This window comes from Lolium perenne, chromosome 7 (assembly GCF_019359855.2).
Source record: "Lolium perenne isolate Kyuss_39 chromosome 7, Kyuss_2.0, whole genome shotgun sequence".
Lineage (NCBI taxonomy): Eukaryota > Viridiplantae > Streptophyta > Magnoliopsida > Poales > Poaceae > Lolium > Lolium perenne.
In genome coordinates this window covers 110,728,726-110,746,801 of record NC_067250.2, presented here as the reverse complement: position 1 = coordinate 110,746,801, position 18,076 = coordinate 110,728,726, and the positions used below count along the sequence as shown (strand labels likewise).

At 44.2% G+C, this 18,076-nt stretch overlaps 1 long non-coding RNA gene across 4 annotated transcripts; it reads right to left on the bottom strand.

Moving 5' to 3' along the window:
- Positions 1–2,637: 2,637 nt before the first annotated feature.
- LOC127315741 (uncharacterized) lies at positions 2,638–6,354 on the bottom strand. Of its 4 annotated transcripts, none has more exons than XR_011748756.1 (3): positions 3,783–6,335; positions 2,910–2,992; positions 2,638–2,826 (listed from the first exon to the last, which is right to left on the bottom strand). It is a non-coding gene; the product is annotated as an uncharacterized lncRNA (long non-coding RNA). The 4 variants fall into 4 exon arrangements; XR_011748757.1 differs by having other exon boundaries at positions 2,638–2,992; positions 3,783–5,753; positions 5,899–6,335; XR_007860168.2 differs by having other exon boundaries at positions 2,638–2,992; positions 3,783–5,186; positions 5,479–6,334.
- Between the last annotated feature and the right edge of the window lie 11,722 nt (positions 6,355–18,076).

The window sequence follows — 18,076 nt, the reverse complement described above, 5'->3', positions numbered from 1 at the left end:
CATAGTATATCATTTGTTGTTATCTTTCTACCAAAATTGGTTTCATGCGATTCGGAGTTCGAGAGCATTAGTTATTACGGAAACTAGATTTGTCAAAAAGAAAAAGGGAAAAGACTTTAAAGAAAGGGGCCCTGTGGATTCCGGCCTGCTGCCCGGCCGACCGGGCCTGCCACCGGCCTGCTCGGTTCCCGCCGGCTGGTGGGCTTGGTGCAACCGGGCCACCTACTGTAAGGCTCCCGGCTTGGGTCCGGCCCAGCTCCCGGCTGCCGCCGGCCTGCTCGGCGTGAGGCCCGGCTGACCGGCCTCTCTGCCGGCTTGGGCCTTCTCCCCCCAGCGCGGCCTTCTCGTCCCATCCGGCCTGGGCCTCGGCTCGGCTGGGCTGCATGCCGGCCTGTCCGGCCGCTGCTCCGGTCGGCCGGCTGGGCCGATTTCCTGTGCTGTTTTTGTTGACTTTCTCCCCAATGGTTATTTTCCCCCTTTAGCTATAAAAAGCCTTCTTCCACCTTGAGCTGAGCTAGTTCTTCCCACCCTACTCCTCCATTGTTGCTATTTTAAGAACTTGCTTCCCCTCTTGATTCCTCCCATGATTCTTGCCCATTCTTGAGGATTTGAGAGAGGAGATCTAGATCTACAATCCCCACCAATTCATTTCTCCTCTAAGTGAGGGGAACCCATTGGATCTAGATCTTGGAGTCTTTTGTTGACTTTCCTCTTTGTTCTTCCTCTCTAATCTCATCCTAGCATTTGTTGCTCGGGTGGGATTTGAGTGTTAAGGACTCGAACACCTCTAGTGCTCTTGCTTTGCATCATTGCATAGTGTTGAGCTCTCCACCACGATTAGTTCGAGTGAGAGACCGTGAGATTGTTATTGTTGGAGGGAGACCTCCTAGTTGGCTTGGCGGTTGGTGCTCCGGTGATCTCTTCAAGGAAGATTGTGAAGAGGCCCGGGCTTCTCCTTCGTGGAGCTTGTGAATTGGTTGTGGAGCTTGCCATCTCCGGAGTGGAGGAAAAGCTAACCATAAGGAAAGGGCCATTATCCTTCGTGGGTTTGGCTCGGAGAATAGGGTGAACCTTCGTGGCGTTGGGGAATCCTTCGTGGGACCTCCACTCCTCCAAACGTGACGTACCTTCTTGCAAAGGAAGGGAACACGGGAATACATCCTCGTCTCCATGTGCCTCAGTTATTTCTATACCCGAGCTTTCTTTCCTTATGATAGCCATCGTGCTTGAAGTACATATATCTTGCTATCACTTGTGTTACATATATCTTGTGCCTATCTTGCTTAGCTCTAGTTGTTATTGTTACACTTAGTTGAGCTTAACATATTTAGGGTTTGTGCTTGTAAACTAAACGTTAGTTTAATTCCGCATTCTTACAAGACAAATCCGTAAGAGTTTTTAAACGCCTATTCACCCCCCCCCCCTCTAGGCGACATCTCGTCCTTTCAATTGGTATCAGAGCCAGGTCTCTCCTTGTTTAAGGCTTCACCGCCTTGAGAGTAAAGATGTCGGCTAGTAATATAGTGCACAATGACACAATTATCCTTAATGGCACAAATTATGTTTTATGGAGAAATTGCTTGCTTTATAACCTTCGGACCTTGTGTTTAAATATAGAGCAATTTCTAGATGTAGGTTTTTCTCCTCCGATGGATCCTCAAAATCTATCTTTAGAGGATGAGAAAAACTTACATCTTGAAGCTCAAGTATCTAATGAGCTTTTATTCTCCTTGAGACCAGATTTTCGTAGGTTCTTTATATATATAAAGCGAAAGTCGTCTCATGAGATGTGGATCAAGCTTAAGGAATTTTTTGGTGGATCCATTTCTCATTTGGTCGGTGGTGTCTCCGAGGAGCTCTCTTTCCCTTCACATCATGAAGAGCTCCAAGTTGCTTCCACCTCCGGCCGTGATGTATCATCATCTTCATCCACTTCACCAACGTGTGGCAAGACACAAGGTAATGATATGGTGAGTGGTGAGGAAAATTGCAATGTTGATATTGTGCTCAATAGTGATGATTCTTCATCTCTATCCCATTGCAATGTCTCCTCTTTGGACCTAGACACATCTAGCACCAAAAATGTCTTACATGCTAGTGTTGATAGTCCTTGCATATCTTTACTATTAAATTGCAATAGGTGGCTGCCTGGTGTCACAAATAGGCCAAAGTTTTTTTCTCTAGGCCCGATGTCTTCTAGAAATCCTAGGCCCAATAAAATACGAAGTGTTTCCATGATATGGTCCATCCTATACATCTTCGTCCGTCTCTGCGATTTGACATATAGTTAGCACGATCTCTACAGAAACTACACCGCGTTGATCGGTTTAACCTTTCGTGGAGGAAAACAACTCTAGATGATCGGGTCTGGGCTCCCACACCTGCCTCCATAAATACTAGAAGGACCTTGCGCGCTCTGCTGCGCCGTCTTCGGCCATTAGCGTCTACTACTTTTTGCTGATATATATGCCTTTGGCTTCACGGTGAATTTTCGTTGGGCTCAGTACACATAAAGAGAGAAGTACTAATGCCATTTTATGTTACTACACATGGATACTTACACTGAAAAAAGAGAAAATATACAAATTCACCTTCAAAGTAGTAGCATTGATAAGATAAATCATTTGCAGTGTCATGTGAAATGATACTATAAGGAAAATATATTGATTGATTGCAATAGGCACCATCGATAATAATGAATCCTCTGATGTAGCAAACACATCGTTGTCTCTTTACCATTGCAAAATAGTACAGACATATGAGTGAAGAATTAAACTATCTATTCTTTTATGTGAACTTTTGCACTCTCCTATGTGCTGCAAGACCCTGAAATTTAGCTAAAGTAATTACTTACCCTGATTAGGCTCACAAATAAACAAAGTTTGTTAATAATATGAATGGTAGAGCACCTGAAAATAGTGTGAAAAGCATGAGTACGGAAGATGCAAAACAGCCCAACCTGAATTTGTTTGCCGTCCTTCCAGCACTTGACCTGTTACAAAGAAAGGCAAACAACAACTTCAAAACATTTTATGACAGCTCAGTTTGAGCACATACTCATTTTCATGTCTTTTTGCCAAATTAAGAAATATGCATATATAAGATAGCTGGCCTATTCCCTGCTCGATATTTGTTAAGTGTGAGCTTATATTACTGAAATCTGGAAGAAATGTAAATCTAATCTTCAGAAGTCATTACAATGTGCTAACTACTGTTTGTGCAGGCAACCCAGTGGTTGGGGTCGCAGTGTCGCACCCCAACGACCGGAGTTCGATTCCTGTCAGGGACGAATTTCAGAATTGTCACGCCAAGTCCCGCTTCTACTATATCAAAAAAAAAAAGTCTAGTTCCTCCTAGACACGTTTTCATTTTTTTTCATAAGTTGGTAGATATCCTCTTTCACATGTATATCCAACTATCAAGGCCTGAACTTGATAGCAGCCTTTGGACTCCACTTCTTGTGTGGCCTATATTCTTTTGGAAGAACCACAAAGGTGGTCAAACTCATCTACATTTGTAGCTATCATCTTTAATGTCCAAGAAAAACAACCTTTGCTGAATGGGGCACATTTTTAATATTGTGGTAGTCCCACAAAGAAGATGTTGGTGTTACATATTTCGATAACTAAAACCAGTCACCTAGTAAATGAATCCAAACAATTGAATCAGATAATGAAGACAATGATAACAACAGAGGCACTATGAAGGGACCAGCTTCACCAATTTCCTTTCAATATTTCATACATATCACCTAAAAGCTTACTATGGAACAGGAGAATCACCTTGGGGAGAAGTACCAATGACTCGTGCAAAAGAATGGTTCTTCATCAATTCATAATCTATAGAAGGATTTCAAATATGAGCAAAGGGCTGCAGAAAATAACAATTATTAAGGTGAAAATAATTAAGAAGACAACTACAACATAAACAGCACCAAGAAGATTAAATGATAAAAAAAAGATATCTTAGGGAGTTATAGCAGCTAGATACTGATGAAGTTCAACAGTTGGACTGCTTCATCAACTAAAAGATACCTTCAAAAAGACAATCAGCCCAAGAGCAAATGAAAAGGCCAACTTCGTAAAGTAAATGAAAAATGTAGCAACATGTGAATATTAGGAAATATCTTCTAATATAACAAATGGTAGAACCAAAATAGGAATAGTCTATGGATAACAACGTAGGGCCTGAATCACTTCATAGAAGACTCCCTTCGTTTTAATCTTCCACTACAACCAAACTTAAGTAAAACTGAAGCTTATTTTTTAATGCTCCTGTCTCAGAAACACCTATCTACAGTTTGGTAACAAATATCCAAAAAAGTTTTTTTATTAAAATAAAAGTGAAGTAACATGACAAATGTCGGCGAATACAAAACTACAAATATCAAATTTAAGTACGTAGCTAAATATGCTAGATTTAGTATCAACGGGCATAACTTTGGTAGTGAGTTAGTTTTCCTTTCTACGCATGGAGATCGCCAGCACTTGCCTCTATAGCTTCTCAAGATGGGAATCTTGTGAAGCTATTCATCTTTCCTGCTGAGACAGTGCAATATTATCATAACTGGAGGATGTGCAAGAATTAATCATTGAACAAAACTATAATACTAATCTATAGATTAGACCTCCATCCTCTTATTTTAAACAACATGATTAGAAGGAAGTCATGCAATAACATTCATCAGCCTTGATATATTTTGTACTAACTTATAAGTGGGTTTCTGTATGTCCGTCTGAGATGAAAATCTACTGAAGCATTGTAATACATTATCATCAGCTAAAAGGACAAGTTCAACCGTCCAGGCCTTATATTGAACATTCTGCGCCATATAGAACTTGGTGCTGCTACCATTGTTTTCCTTCCAGTTATTCTTTCGCGTGTCAAAAATAGTTATTATAGGTCAGCATGAGTTGTGCTATTTTACTCTCTTTCTCCTTTTGCAACTCGATCTCAATGTTAAATATGGGCACATGGTGCTTTTCATCTAAAAATCCAAATTTCACCAAACTCTTATTTCCTAAGTTTTGGTCCCGTTCATCTGCATAAGAGAAGGCAACTACATTTGATCACAAAGTGGAAAGTAAGAAGCTAAGAGCCAAAGTGGAGCAATACACTAACATGCAAGAATACTCAGATGTTTAGAGCAGCTCACAGAGCAATTTCAGATAACCATGTCCAAAAACCTGTAGAACGAAAAAATACAAAAAAAAAAAAAATGAAGCCTACAAATATTAATGCTGAATGGGAAAATTAAATTGATGAATACATAACTGCATAGTTGGTATTACTGTCCGCATCGCATACAAATACGAAAAAAAAAGCAAGCCTCTTATGAACTATCTATATTGTTCAAGGCATGGCTAAACTGCTGAGATCAAATCATGTGAATAAAATCTGACGGTGACATGAGAAAATTAAATCAATGAATCTCATATCTGCATAGTTAGTGTCATTGTCAAAGCAAAGAAAAATTACCTTTCTAAAGAATTGTATGGGTCATAGCTGGGATGAAATTTGCATTGCACATAGATGTTCTAGCTTCAGCCATAGAGCGAGTAACTTGACATTATATGCATGATAATTTACTGCAGAACAAACAATCCTCTTCTAGTTTCCTGTTTGCTGAGCACTTCGTTGTGAGTTGTGACACCCCGTATAGGACAGGCTACACTAATATAGTTGTTGTAGAAAAATCGTGTTGTCCCGGGAATTAATTAGAGAGAAAACCTCAGCGAACAATATCCAATCACCTGAAAGAACAAAGTGGCATGAGTGCAGCGGTGCGTGCATGGCGGCGAATTGGATCAAGTCGATGCCGACACCAGCGAACGCCTGGATGACCGTGCGGCGCGGGTGGCCTGCACGGCGGCGATGGCCTCTGTGGTGGTGGAGTACCTGCCCTCGGCGTCCATGTCGCACAGACCCGCCTCCGAGAGGATCAGGGGCTCCAGCAGTACTGTCTTGGACGGCCTCGCCCACGACCCGGGCCGACCAGACGCGGCTCCGTCAGCCATCGCCTCCGCAACCTGACACGTCCAGGGCTTCTACTCCTCCTCGAGCATGGGGCACTGGGGCAGCGAGCCGTTGCTGCGGGGTGCGGGTGCTCGCGGTGGCGGGTTGGGCGGTCGGCACATGGTAGCGTGCCCCCACCTTCCCTCCTCCTCCGCGGAGGGACCAAGCCGCCGGCCGCCGCTGAGTCGCCGGCCGTGGGTGCTGGCTTGATGCAGGGCAGCATGGGGATCAGGGGAGGAGGCCGACGGGATTATCCCAGGTCGCACCTTCGCAATCCCCTTTGACCGCCTGATCCGAGCGGTGGGTCAAAAAGGCTTAAACACGTATACACATGAACCGACTATCCCGTAGGCCCGATGATAGCGATGCCCCAGTTCACCACAGACGTTGGGAACCCTGGGAGCTTAGTGCTCTTAGAAGATATCCGTGAGATTTAGGAGAGACACGAGATCAAGGAGGCGAGATCGACAAACAAAAACTTCGTTCTCTTCTCCCCTTTGCTTGCGGCGGCGCGCGCCATGCCGGTGAAAAGCCAGCTAGATAGCGTGGATCCGCAAAATACGCCGGCGCATATCAGAACCAATGCATGCATTGACTCCGTCGAGATGGCTTTCCGGCGCGGGATAAGCACGTTCTCCGTCGATCCGTACGCCGGCACCGTAAAATACATGTCTGAGAAGGCGGTCATCGCCGTGCTGTCACCCGTACTCGACGGCGTCCCCATTTACTGACCTACTCCAAGCACGCAGCCAAGGACTTCGAGCATAAGCACTACCTAATTCATGGCGTCAATAAGCGTCGTCGCGCCGACCGATCACAGGACATCGCCTCCGAGCCAGAGGGGCACTAAGCCGTCGCTGCGTCGCAGTCCACCCAGATGGCCAGAAAGCCCCGCCACACAAACGAGGACATAGCTCGTCATCAGAGGGACCAATAACTGGTTTGCCGCGCACAGAACCAGTTGACAGATTGAATAGGGCCGCTGCTCCTCAAGTTTTCCTTACTACACAATGCGACTGAGTTTTTCAATTTGCATGGACTGACTGTAGGAACACAAGAAGAGCAGGGGATCATGCGATGGAGAAACCTTGGTTCCGTGCAACTCTGACCCGACCCGTGTGAACAACCTGAACTCTGAACATATATGCAGACTCGTGGTGAAAGTTGCCTCTCCTTTCGGCAACGCCGGCACCCCGCGCCGACTGACACGAGTTCGTCCTCGGCAACAACTCTGACGGTGGAAACAAGGGACAACAGGACCCTGGGTGTCAAAGCAACGGCAGGCACATTGCCGGAAGTGGCGGTGTCGCCGGGGCAGCGTGGTGCGTGGCCGACACGATGCAATCAGGCACCAAAGATATGGGCAAACGCGAGCTTTCCCTCCACAGTTCTAAACAAAGCAAGAGTAAGATTAAACTTAGGGATGTGAAATCCTGGCTCGCTTTCGCACTTCTTTATCTGTGTCTATAAGCCTGCTGCTTGACTACTAATACGTGAATGGCAGCAGCATTGTAGAACCAATTCTGTAGCTAGCTAGCGTACGTCTTTCTGCATGTTTTTAGCCCATCGTACTAAAACCAGCAATCTACCTTGCTAGATGTGCCTTTCTCCAGCTTTCAGGGAATGTGAGGTATCCTTATTTAATTAATCTGTACTAATTACTTTTGGATAAATATATTTAGTTCAAATGATGAGATTCATTCTTTTTAAGGAATGCGAAAAATGGCAGACTCACCTAACATGGCAGCAAGGATATCTTTTTTTTTAAAAAAATGTACTTCTATTTGATGTTTGTTTATAGTTGGTTATATCCTGTTGCAACGCACAGGCACGTTTCCTAGTCATGTATAAACTCCCTACATAAATCCCATGATGATATGCTTGCCTTGTCTTGTTGCCATAATCAAAATGTTTCTATTTCCTCTAGTTGTTTGTTGACTAACAATGTAGAGGAAACCGAACACTCTATGGATCAAGACATGATTTCAAATGGGGATTCAAGAATATCATCATATTCATCCTCCGGTATGCACATGTGCCTTATGGCAAATGGATCAAAGGTATCTCCTACTTTGACTCCTAACACATCCTCTAACAATAAGAATGATGATGATGATAATGATGAAGAATATAATTCTTTGTTGCATGATATGGGGATTGTTGGAGATATGCCCAAGAGGCAATAATAAAGTGGTTATTATATATCTTTATGTTTATGATAAATGTTTATATACCATGCTATAATTGTATTAACCGAAACATTGATACATGTGTGTTATGTAAACAACAAGGAGTCCCTAGTAAGCCTCTTGTATAACTAGCTTGTTGATTAATAGATGATCATAGTTTCGTGATCATGAACATTGGATGTTATTAATAACAAGGTTATGTCATTGATGAATTATGTACTGGACACACCCAATTAAGCGTAGCATAAGATCACGTCATTAAGTTCATTTGCTATAAGCTTTCGATACATAGTTACCTAGTCCTTCGACCATGAGATCATGTAAATCACTTATGCCGGAAGGGTACTTTGATTACATCAAATGCCACTGCGTAAATGAGTGGTTATAAAGGTGGGATTAAGTATTTGGAAAGTATGAGTTGAGGCATATGGATCAAGAGTGGGATATTGTCCATCCCCATGACGGATAGATATACTCCGGGCCCTCTCGGTGGAATGTCATCTAATTAGCTTGCAAGCATATGAATGGTTCTTAAGAGATGACATACCACGGTACGAGTAAAGAGTACTTGTCGGAGACGAGGTTGAACGAATTATAGAGATACCGATGATCAAACCCCGGACAAGTAAAATATCACGTGACAAAGGGAATCGGTATCGTATGTAAATGGTTCAATCGATCACTAAGTCATCGTTGAATATGTGGGAGCCAGTATGGATCTCCAGATCCCGCTATTGGTTATTCGTCGGAGAGAAGTCTCAACCATGTCTGCATAGTTCACGAACCGTAGGGTGACACACTTAAGGTTTGATGTTGTTTAAGTAGATATGGAATATGGAATGGAGTTTGAAGTTTTGTTCGGAGTCTCGGATGGGATCCAGGACATCACGAGGAGGTCCGGAATGGTCCGGAGAATAAGATTCATATATAGGAAGTCATTTTCTAAGTTTGAAAATGATCCGGTGCATTTATGGAAGGTTCTAGAAAAGTCCGGAAGAAATCACCATGGAAGGTGGCCTAGCTTGGCCGGCCAGCCTAAGGGAGGAGGAGTCCAAGGTGGACTCCACCCCATGGTGGCCGGCCACCCCACCAAGGAAGGGGTGGGAGTCCCACCTTGAGTAGGAGTCCCACCTTGGGTAGGTTTCTTCCTTATGGAAGGTTTAGGAGTTGGACTCTTATTCATTTTCTGGGCAAACCCTTGGGGCTATTCCACCTATATATAGATGAGGAGAGGGAGGGGGCCGGACACACCTTGGCCGCAGCACCCTTGCCCCCCAGAGGCCGGCGCCCATAGCCCCCTCTCCCCAAACCCTAGCCGCCCTCCTCCTCCACCTCTCCCGCATATGCTTTGGCGCAGCCCTGCCGGAGATCTCCACCACCACCGCCACCACGCCGTCGTGCTGCCGGGATTCCGAGGAGGATCTACTACTTCCGCTGCCCGCTGGAACGGGGAGAAGGACGTCTTCATCAACACCGAACGTGTAACCGAGTACGGAGGTGCTGCCCGACTGTGGCACCGTCAAGATCTTCTACGCGCTTTTGAAAGCGGCAAGTGATCATCTTCTGCAACAACGAGATCTAATCTCGTAGGTGTCAACACCCGGATTTTTAAGTCCAGATGCCTATTATGCCATACATCGCAATCTCAGGAATATTGTTTTTGCGAGACATAATAGATTGATATCACAGAACATCATTCATTACAAACCATAATTGTCTTACATCAAGGGATCACATGATCCAGTCTTACAACATAGTGGATCTAGCGATCCAAATACAAAACACATAGCGGAAGCGAAGTAGCGGTTGCGGTCCATCTGTTCCACAGGCAACGCTTGCCGTCAGGAGTAGTCCTAGTTATCATAGACATCCTGCTGTCCACCATCTTGGTACTGGTTCTCCTCTTCATAGTCTGGCCATTTGAATAGCCAGGGACAAAGCCATGAGTACTTTAAAGTACTCGCAAACTAATAGTAGTGTAAGTACTATCAACTATAGTAAGGGGTTCTAAGCTCTAGGTTTATTTGCATAGAGCCAGTTTTATTTCATAAGCATTTAGTAGTAAAAGACTTTTCATTTGCCTAACTAACTCAAGTGGGAACATTAGTGGCATTCTCACAACTCTGTTGTGATCAATTCAAATTCACCTTTCAAGTTCAAGTCACAAGTCACCCTTCACATGTCACATTTTGAAAATGGTCTGATGACGGAACAGTATGGCCTTTCCAACCGTCCATAACCGTGGACATGGCTATTCGAATAGTTTTACACTCTGCATAGGTCGCACACTTTTGCCACAACATTTGCAATAATCCGTCAGGGTTAACTGGCCCTGATTTATCACACTCCGTGTGCGGACTACCAACCATAACCTTTCACTTATATACCCTAGTATAGGCACCTCTCCCCATGAGCTTGGCCTCCCAGTGAAGACAAACCGTCAGCCTGGGAACTGCACAGGGCTTGGGCCAGACATTCACCTCATTTCACGTCATTTCACATCATTTCACATTTCAATGGAGGCAACCTCGGCCCCTATGACGCTTGTTTAGAGGGAACCCATACTAAAGCACATAAATTTCCAGCTAAGCCCTTACCCATAATCAGGTATTGTGGGGGTACTTGTAAAATTGGAATGGTATCGCATCCGAACCCAACCATCAGTTTTTGTAAAGTTCACCATGTCATTCATAAGTCATATTCACCTTCAAAATATTTCAATAGAATGACTCATCACTCCAAGGTTTTCAAAGTAATTTGATTCACATGTTTCCCATCTAGAGTACGTAGTCAATTTTAGTTTAGCACTAGCAACTAATCATGAGGGGTGCTATCTACATTATATTTCTCTAGGCTAAATGTGATACTCTTGTACTACTCCATATCTAGACTAAGTGAATCATGAATCAAAACTAAAATTTGATAAACCAAAGTCAAAACTTGTAAAGTAAAAGCTTGGGTTGGGATCAATAAACATAAAGTAATATGTGATGGTGCCTTGCTCTAGTAGAGCTTTGCACTTGGGTAACTTGCAAGAGTATGGCTTGCCTTGATTGGTACAGTGGTCAAAGTTCTCTTCTTCTTCTTCAAAGTAGACCTCCTCCTCCTAGTACTCCTCGGTACTAGCGTCTATAAACGAATACGAGGTATACAATCACCAAGAAATTCTTAAGGCTAGACTAAGCACACAAATGGGTTACACAAGCTATTCTAGTATCACAACCTTATCCACATGTTGGTTGACTTTGTTTTCTTTTTAAGAAAAATAATTTCCTCTCATTGAAATAATTATTAGGGTTGCTATTTATGTTCCTTGAGAAATAATTTCCTCTCATTGAATCTTGTTAAGATTTAATTTCCTCAATTGGTAAGTGTGGAATTATGTTGACCAAGGTCAACACTTCACACTTATCATTTGAGAGAAATGATTTAATTGAGGTACTATACCTCATGCAATTTAAATCCTACATTGATTTAATATCCTCAAGTAAGCCATGATGAGACCCTGCAACTATGGTCATCACCTTATTTCACATTACTTGGGAAGATGATTTAAATGAGATGCTACATCTCCTAGATTTGAAATTCAAAAATTGAAATGATTTAAATGAGCTAGAAATGACTACATAGCCATTATTTGAATCTAGCTCATGATCATATGAAGCAACCATGTCATATTTTTACATAATCAATTAGACAATAAGAAATGTGATTTATGAGAGTTAGAATCAACTCAAAATCACTTATGGTTGATTTTTAATAATTGTTTGAATTTGGAAAAGGCTCTGCCTTGTTATTTTTACTACATTAATTCTACAACACATCTAGGGTTGATACCAGTGTAGTTATTTAGATAATTTCCTAAGCTTTCCAAATATATAAAAATCATTAAATTTGGCTCAGTAGATTGGATTATATTTAAATTTGAATATAGCATATGTGAGGAATTTGATTTAATTCGAAATATTCAAATTCAAATGAATGGGCTCGCGCGGGAAACGAAGTTGGGCCAAACAGAGAAAAGGAAACGGGCCAGCCCAGCTGCACGTCTCGCGTGAGTGGGCTGCCTGACAAGGTGGGCTCCACCTGTCAGCGATACTTAAACCGTGAAACGGTACGCGCGCGTGTGAGGCGTTGGATTAAAAGGAGGATCAACGGCGCTGGGTCGTCCTCGTCGACGACGAGCTCCGGCGAGGTCCGAACCCTACTGGCGGCCATGGGGGTCCAGGAAGAGGGGTTACCGGCGTCCAGAGAGGTTGGTGAGGCGGGAAAACGGCGGCGGAGATGACGGCGCATTGAAGGAGGGTCGCGGTGGCTCCAGGGGTTCTCTGGATCGTCGGCTCGATGTCGTGGCTGTTGCGGGCTACTCCGGTGAAATTCCGGCGACGGAGGGCTCAATCGAGGAGAGGAAGTGGTCGAGGAGGACTAGAGGTGAGAGGGGAGCAAGTTCGTGTGAAGAATGGAGGCCGGGGCTTGCTCCTTTTATAGCGGCGAGAGGTGGCCGAGGGGGCGCGGAGCAGGTGAGGGGTGACGACGGCGATAGAGGTCACGCGGGGCCAGGGGAGTGGGCGCAGTGTGTTGGCGACGTCAAGGCGGTCACGACGCGCGTCATGGCGCTGAAAACGGAGGACGGGGGTGTGCTGTGATGTTGGTATACTGGTGTACGGTGGCAGATGGTCACCGACGATGGCGTCGTCTACAGGGCGCGGGCGAGCCAGTGAGGATGTCTACGAGGTAGATGAGGTCACGGTGCGTGCGTGGGAAGTAAGGAGAGGGCGAGAGGTGGTCGTACGCGACGAGGCGAGCTCGTGTACTGGCGTGTCCAGAGCGTGGTCGTGCACGCTCTGGCGCGTCCTGACATCGTGGGCGCGTCACGTTCCGAGCGTTGGCGTGCTCTCCTTGGCCAGGGCTCGCGCCAGTGGGTGCAGGGGAGTGAGGTAGGCCTATTTGGCAAGGTCAGGGAGAGAGGTGAGGGGGTAGGTGTGGCATGGTGGTGATCAAGGTGGCCGGCATGGTCATGTCATTTGATCTTTTGTGCATTTTTCTTTGTCTCTGAGTGCATGGCATGCTGTAGGTTGGTGAGACCAATGTGTTTGACAAGATGAGCAAGGTTGGAGAGGGCTAGGGGTGCACATTGGATCAATGCCAAAGTGTATGTGACATATGTCATGTCCTTGGCATGGTCTTGTGTCATGGTGGTCATGTAAAGACTAGGTGAGGTCATTGAGAGTGGTTAGGGGTACAATGCACTATAGATGATCACAAGAGAGAGGAGGGTGAGGTGGTACATAGTGGTTGGAATAGTGGTTGTACCCTAATTTAAACTATGTGATCAACATATGTGACAAGCAAAGGTCTCACTTGTTTTTGAATTTGGCCAAATTTCTTCATAGGAGTGATCTAAATAATGTTGGGCAGCCATTGGTGGCATTGGTTTAAATTTTGGAAATGTTTTGTGAAAAATCTAAAAATTGGGGGAATCTAGAATCTGTTTCAAAGTGGCATCTTTGCATGCTTATATTTAGAGTTTGACTTTGAACCATCAAGGTTGACTTTGACCATATTGTTCACTTTTATGAGTACAAAAGATCTGGGCAAAAAGATTAGAAAGTTTAGTTTAGAAAAAGTTAACTAAAGGGGCTCAAAGTAGGTAACATGTTATTTTTGGCAGATTTGACCATTATCACATGTGGTTAGGTTTTGAATTTTTCTTTTCTTTGATTTTGGTTTCTTTGATGAAAAAGGGATTCTTTTGAGTTTAGATGAGTTTCCAAACCATTGGCACAAATTAATATGGCCTAGGTTAAAGAATTTCAAAAATGGCCATAGGCCCATATGTGAGGGTTTTTGCAATTTCTCATTTTCATCTTTTCTTCCCTTTTTGATCTCAAAGGATCATGGTTAGGGTTTAGAGATGATGTCAAGCAATTCAAACACCAGGCATGGCAAAGTCACACAATCATGCATCCATATTATGCAACACATGGAAATTAAATAAAGTTTTTGTTAGCTCTCATTTTTGGAAATAGGGAAATTCATTTTCTCTTTGTTTTAAAATTTGGGATGTTACAAACCCTTCCCCTTAAACAAATCTCGTCCCGAGATTTTAAGAAAACTTAGGTTCCTAAGAGAGATTGGGCAATTGGGTTAACAGGAAAACATACTCTGCATTGCATGGGGTGCTTCCTGGGCTTCTGTGGCACTCATGTGGTAGAGACGGCCGTTGCGGTTGTTCGGGTTCCTTCTAGCTGCAAAGCGGCGCTGTTGCTGGGCAGGGGCATCGGTATTGGGAGCAGTCTTGGCAAGCTTCTTTGGGCACTAATTGGAGTAGTGACCCACAGTTCCACATTCATAACAAGTCACAGTTGACTTGTCCTTTGGGGTAATAGGGGTCGCATTGCTTCCAGTCCTTGGGGCAGTGTTGGTGTTGTTGTTGTTACCGTTGGGGTGGTTGTTGTTGTTGTTGTTGTTGTTATTGTTGTGGTTGCTGTTGTTGTTGTTGCTGCTGTTGTGGCCTCCGGGCTTCGGGTGGCCTCCATTGTTGTTGGTGTAGTTTGGACGGTAAGTCTGAGCAGGTGGCTTGTTGTTTCTTGGGGCAAATCCTCCAGTTGAATTGTTGCGGTACTTCTGTGCATTGTTGGGTCCATTCTGGTTCATCATTCTGCGCTTGCGGTTTTCGTTGGCTTGATGCAGTTTTCCTTCCATCTGGATGGCTGAGTCCACCAGGGCTTCTAGGTCAACAAACGGGATGTTCACTAACACAGTTTGCATCTCATCGTGCAGTCCATTCAGAAATCTCTCCTTCCTCTTCTCGTTGGTGTCGGTTTCATCCGGGGCGTACCTTGACAGAGTGAGGAATCTGTCACGGTATTCCACCACCGACATTCTTCCTTGCTTGAGTTCCCGGAACTCATCTCTCATCTTCTTGATCAGTCCTTGGGGCACATGGTATTTGCTGCACTTGAGTTTGAAGTCTTCCCAGGTCATCATTTGTCCGGCATTCATTGCGCGCGCACTTGTCCACCAGGCTCTAGCAGGTCCTGATAGGTAGTGGGTGGCGAATAGTACTTTCTCAGCGGCTTCTACTCCTGCAACTTCTAGGTTGTTCTCCATTGTTTGGAGCCAGTCATCAGCATCCAAAGGTTCTTCAGTATTGCTGAACATTGGAGGGTTTGTGTTCTGGGAATTCTTGAGTTTAGATCCAGGATGATCATGGTTTCCATGGCCTTGGTTGTTCTGGGCTATCTGCTGTAGTGCGGCAATATTGGCTTGTCGTTCAACTCTCTCGGTGATACGTCTCAAACGTATCTATAATTTCTTATGTTCCATGCTAGTTTTATGACAATACCTACATGTTTTGTTCACACTTTATATCGTTTTGATGCATTTTCCGGAACTAACCTATTGACGAGATGCCGAAGTGCCAGTTTCTGTTTTCTGCTGTTTTTGGTTTCAGAAATCCTAGTAAGGAAATATTCTCAGAATTGGACGAAATCAACGCCCAGCATCTTATAATTCCACGAAGCTTCCAGAACACCGGAGAGGGGCCAGAGGAGAGCCACAGGCCCACCAGACATGGTGGCGGCGCGGCCCAGGGGTGGGGCGCGCCCCCCTGTTGTGTGGAGCCTCCAGACCCCCTCCGAGGCTGCCCTTCCGCCTACTTAAGGACTCCGTCGCGAAAACCCTACACACATAAGCCACGATACGAGAAAAGTTCCAGAGCCGCCGCCATCGCGAAGCCAAGATTCGGGGGACAAAACTCTCTGTTCCGGCATGCCGCCGGGACGGGGAAGTGCCCCCGGAAGGCATCTCCATCGACACCACCGCCATTTTCATCGCCGCTGCTGTCTCCCATGATGAGGAGGGAGTAGTTCTCCACCGGGGCTGAGGGCTCTACCGGTAGCTATGTGGTTAATCTCTCTCTCTGTACCCCAATACAATGATCTCATGAATTGCTTTGCATGATTGAGATCCATATGATGAGCTTTGTATCACTATTTGTCTATGTGCTACTCATGTGATGTTATTAAAGTAGTATATTCCTCCTTCATGGTGTAATGGTGACAGTGTGTGCATCGTGTAGTTCTTGGCGTAGGTTATGATCATAATCTCTTGTAGGTTATGGAGTTAATTATTACTATGATAGTATTGATGTGATCTATTCCCTCTTCATAGTGTAAAGGTGACAGTGTGTATGCTATGTTAGTACTCGGTTTAAATTGCAAAGATCTATTATGCTCTAAGGTTACTTAAACATGAATACCGAATGTTGTGGCGCTTGTTAACTCCGGCATTGAGGTGCTCTTGTAGCCCTACACAATGAATGGTGTTTGTTATCAAACAAGAGTATATGTAGCACAAAGGAAGAGAACTTATTTATTATGTGATCAATGTTGAGAGTGTCCACTAGTGAAAGTAGGATCCCTAGGCCTTGTTTCCAACACAAAGAATTGCTTCCCACGCCAGCAAGCTATTTTCTGGCATCGCTTGTTTACTGTTTTACTGCATCTTTACTTCCTGTAATATTACCACCATCTATACCACCTGTGTTTTACTATCTCTTCGCCGAACTAGTGCACCTATACATCTGACAAGTGTATTAGGTGTGTTGGGGACACAAGAGACTTCTTGTATCGTGATTGCAGGGTTGCTTGAGAGGGATATCTTTGACCTCTTCCTCCCTGAGTTCGATAAACCTTGGGTGATCCACTTAAGGGAAACTTGCTGCTGTTCTACAAACCTCTGCTCTTGGAGGCCCAACACTGTCTACAAGAATAGAAGCACACGTAGACATCAAGCTATTTTCTGGCGCCGTTGCCGGGGAACGAATCAAGACACTCCATCAAGCCCGTCAACCGCCATCAAACCTCCCACGTCAACCACGTGCCAGTTGTGGACAGCAAGCTATTTTCTGGCGCCGTTGCCGGGGAGGTAAGGTAAAAGGCACTCACACTCCGGTCCCAGGTAACTAAGTTATTTTCTGTTGCCGTTGTAAGTGCTCGAAGCTATTTCCTTTAGATCCTGCAATTGCATCTTTTTGTTTCTTGTTTTACACTAGTAAGGCATAATGGAAAGCAACTATGAGCTTTTTAAGCTATTTCCTAAGTTAAGACATGGATTGTTTGCTGCGAAAATTAAAAAACCTATGGAATCTTATTTGCATGCTAGTAGCAATGATATTAGTATGAACGCTTTGAACACCATTGTTGCTAATGATATGGAAAATTCTAAGCTTGGGGAAGCTGGTTTTGATGAGCATGATATTTTTAGTCCCCCAAGCATTGAGGAGAAAATTTTCTTTGATGATACTTTGCCTCCTATTTATGATGATTATAATGATAGTGGTCTTTTGGTGCCGCCTACTATGGAGAGTAAATTTTATTATGATTATAATATCCCTCCTACACTTGATGAGAATAATAATGATAGCTACTTTGTTGAATTTGCTCCCACTACAACTAATAAAATTGATTATGCTTATGTGGAGAGTAATAATTTTATGCATATAGCTCATGACAAGAATGTTTCATTTGATACTTATATTGTTGAGTTTGTTCATGATGCCATTGAAAGTTATTATGAGAGAGGGAAACATGGTTATATGCATCTTAATAATATTAAGTTTCCCCTCTTTATGTTGAGAATCCTGAAGTTGCGCTTGTATTGCCTTTCTATCACTACAAGAAAAGTTGCCATGGCCGACGAAGTTGAAGTCGCGCCGTGGTTGCTGGTGTACCATGGCCGACGATTTTTGGTCTCTCCGTTGTGCATGTCAAAACGTTTTTTTTTCTCGTTTTTGAGGCCACCTAGCCCGACGAAAACGGCCAAAACGTGGCGTATGGTGGCCCGGGATGTGGTGCATCTCGAAATCT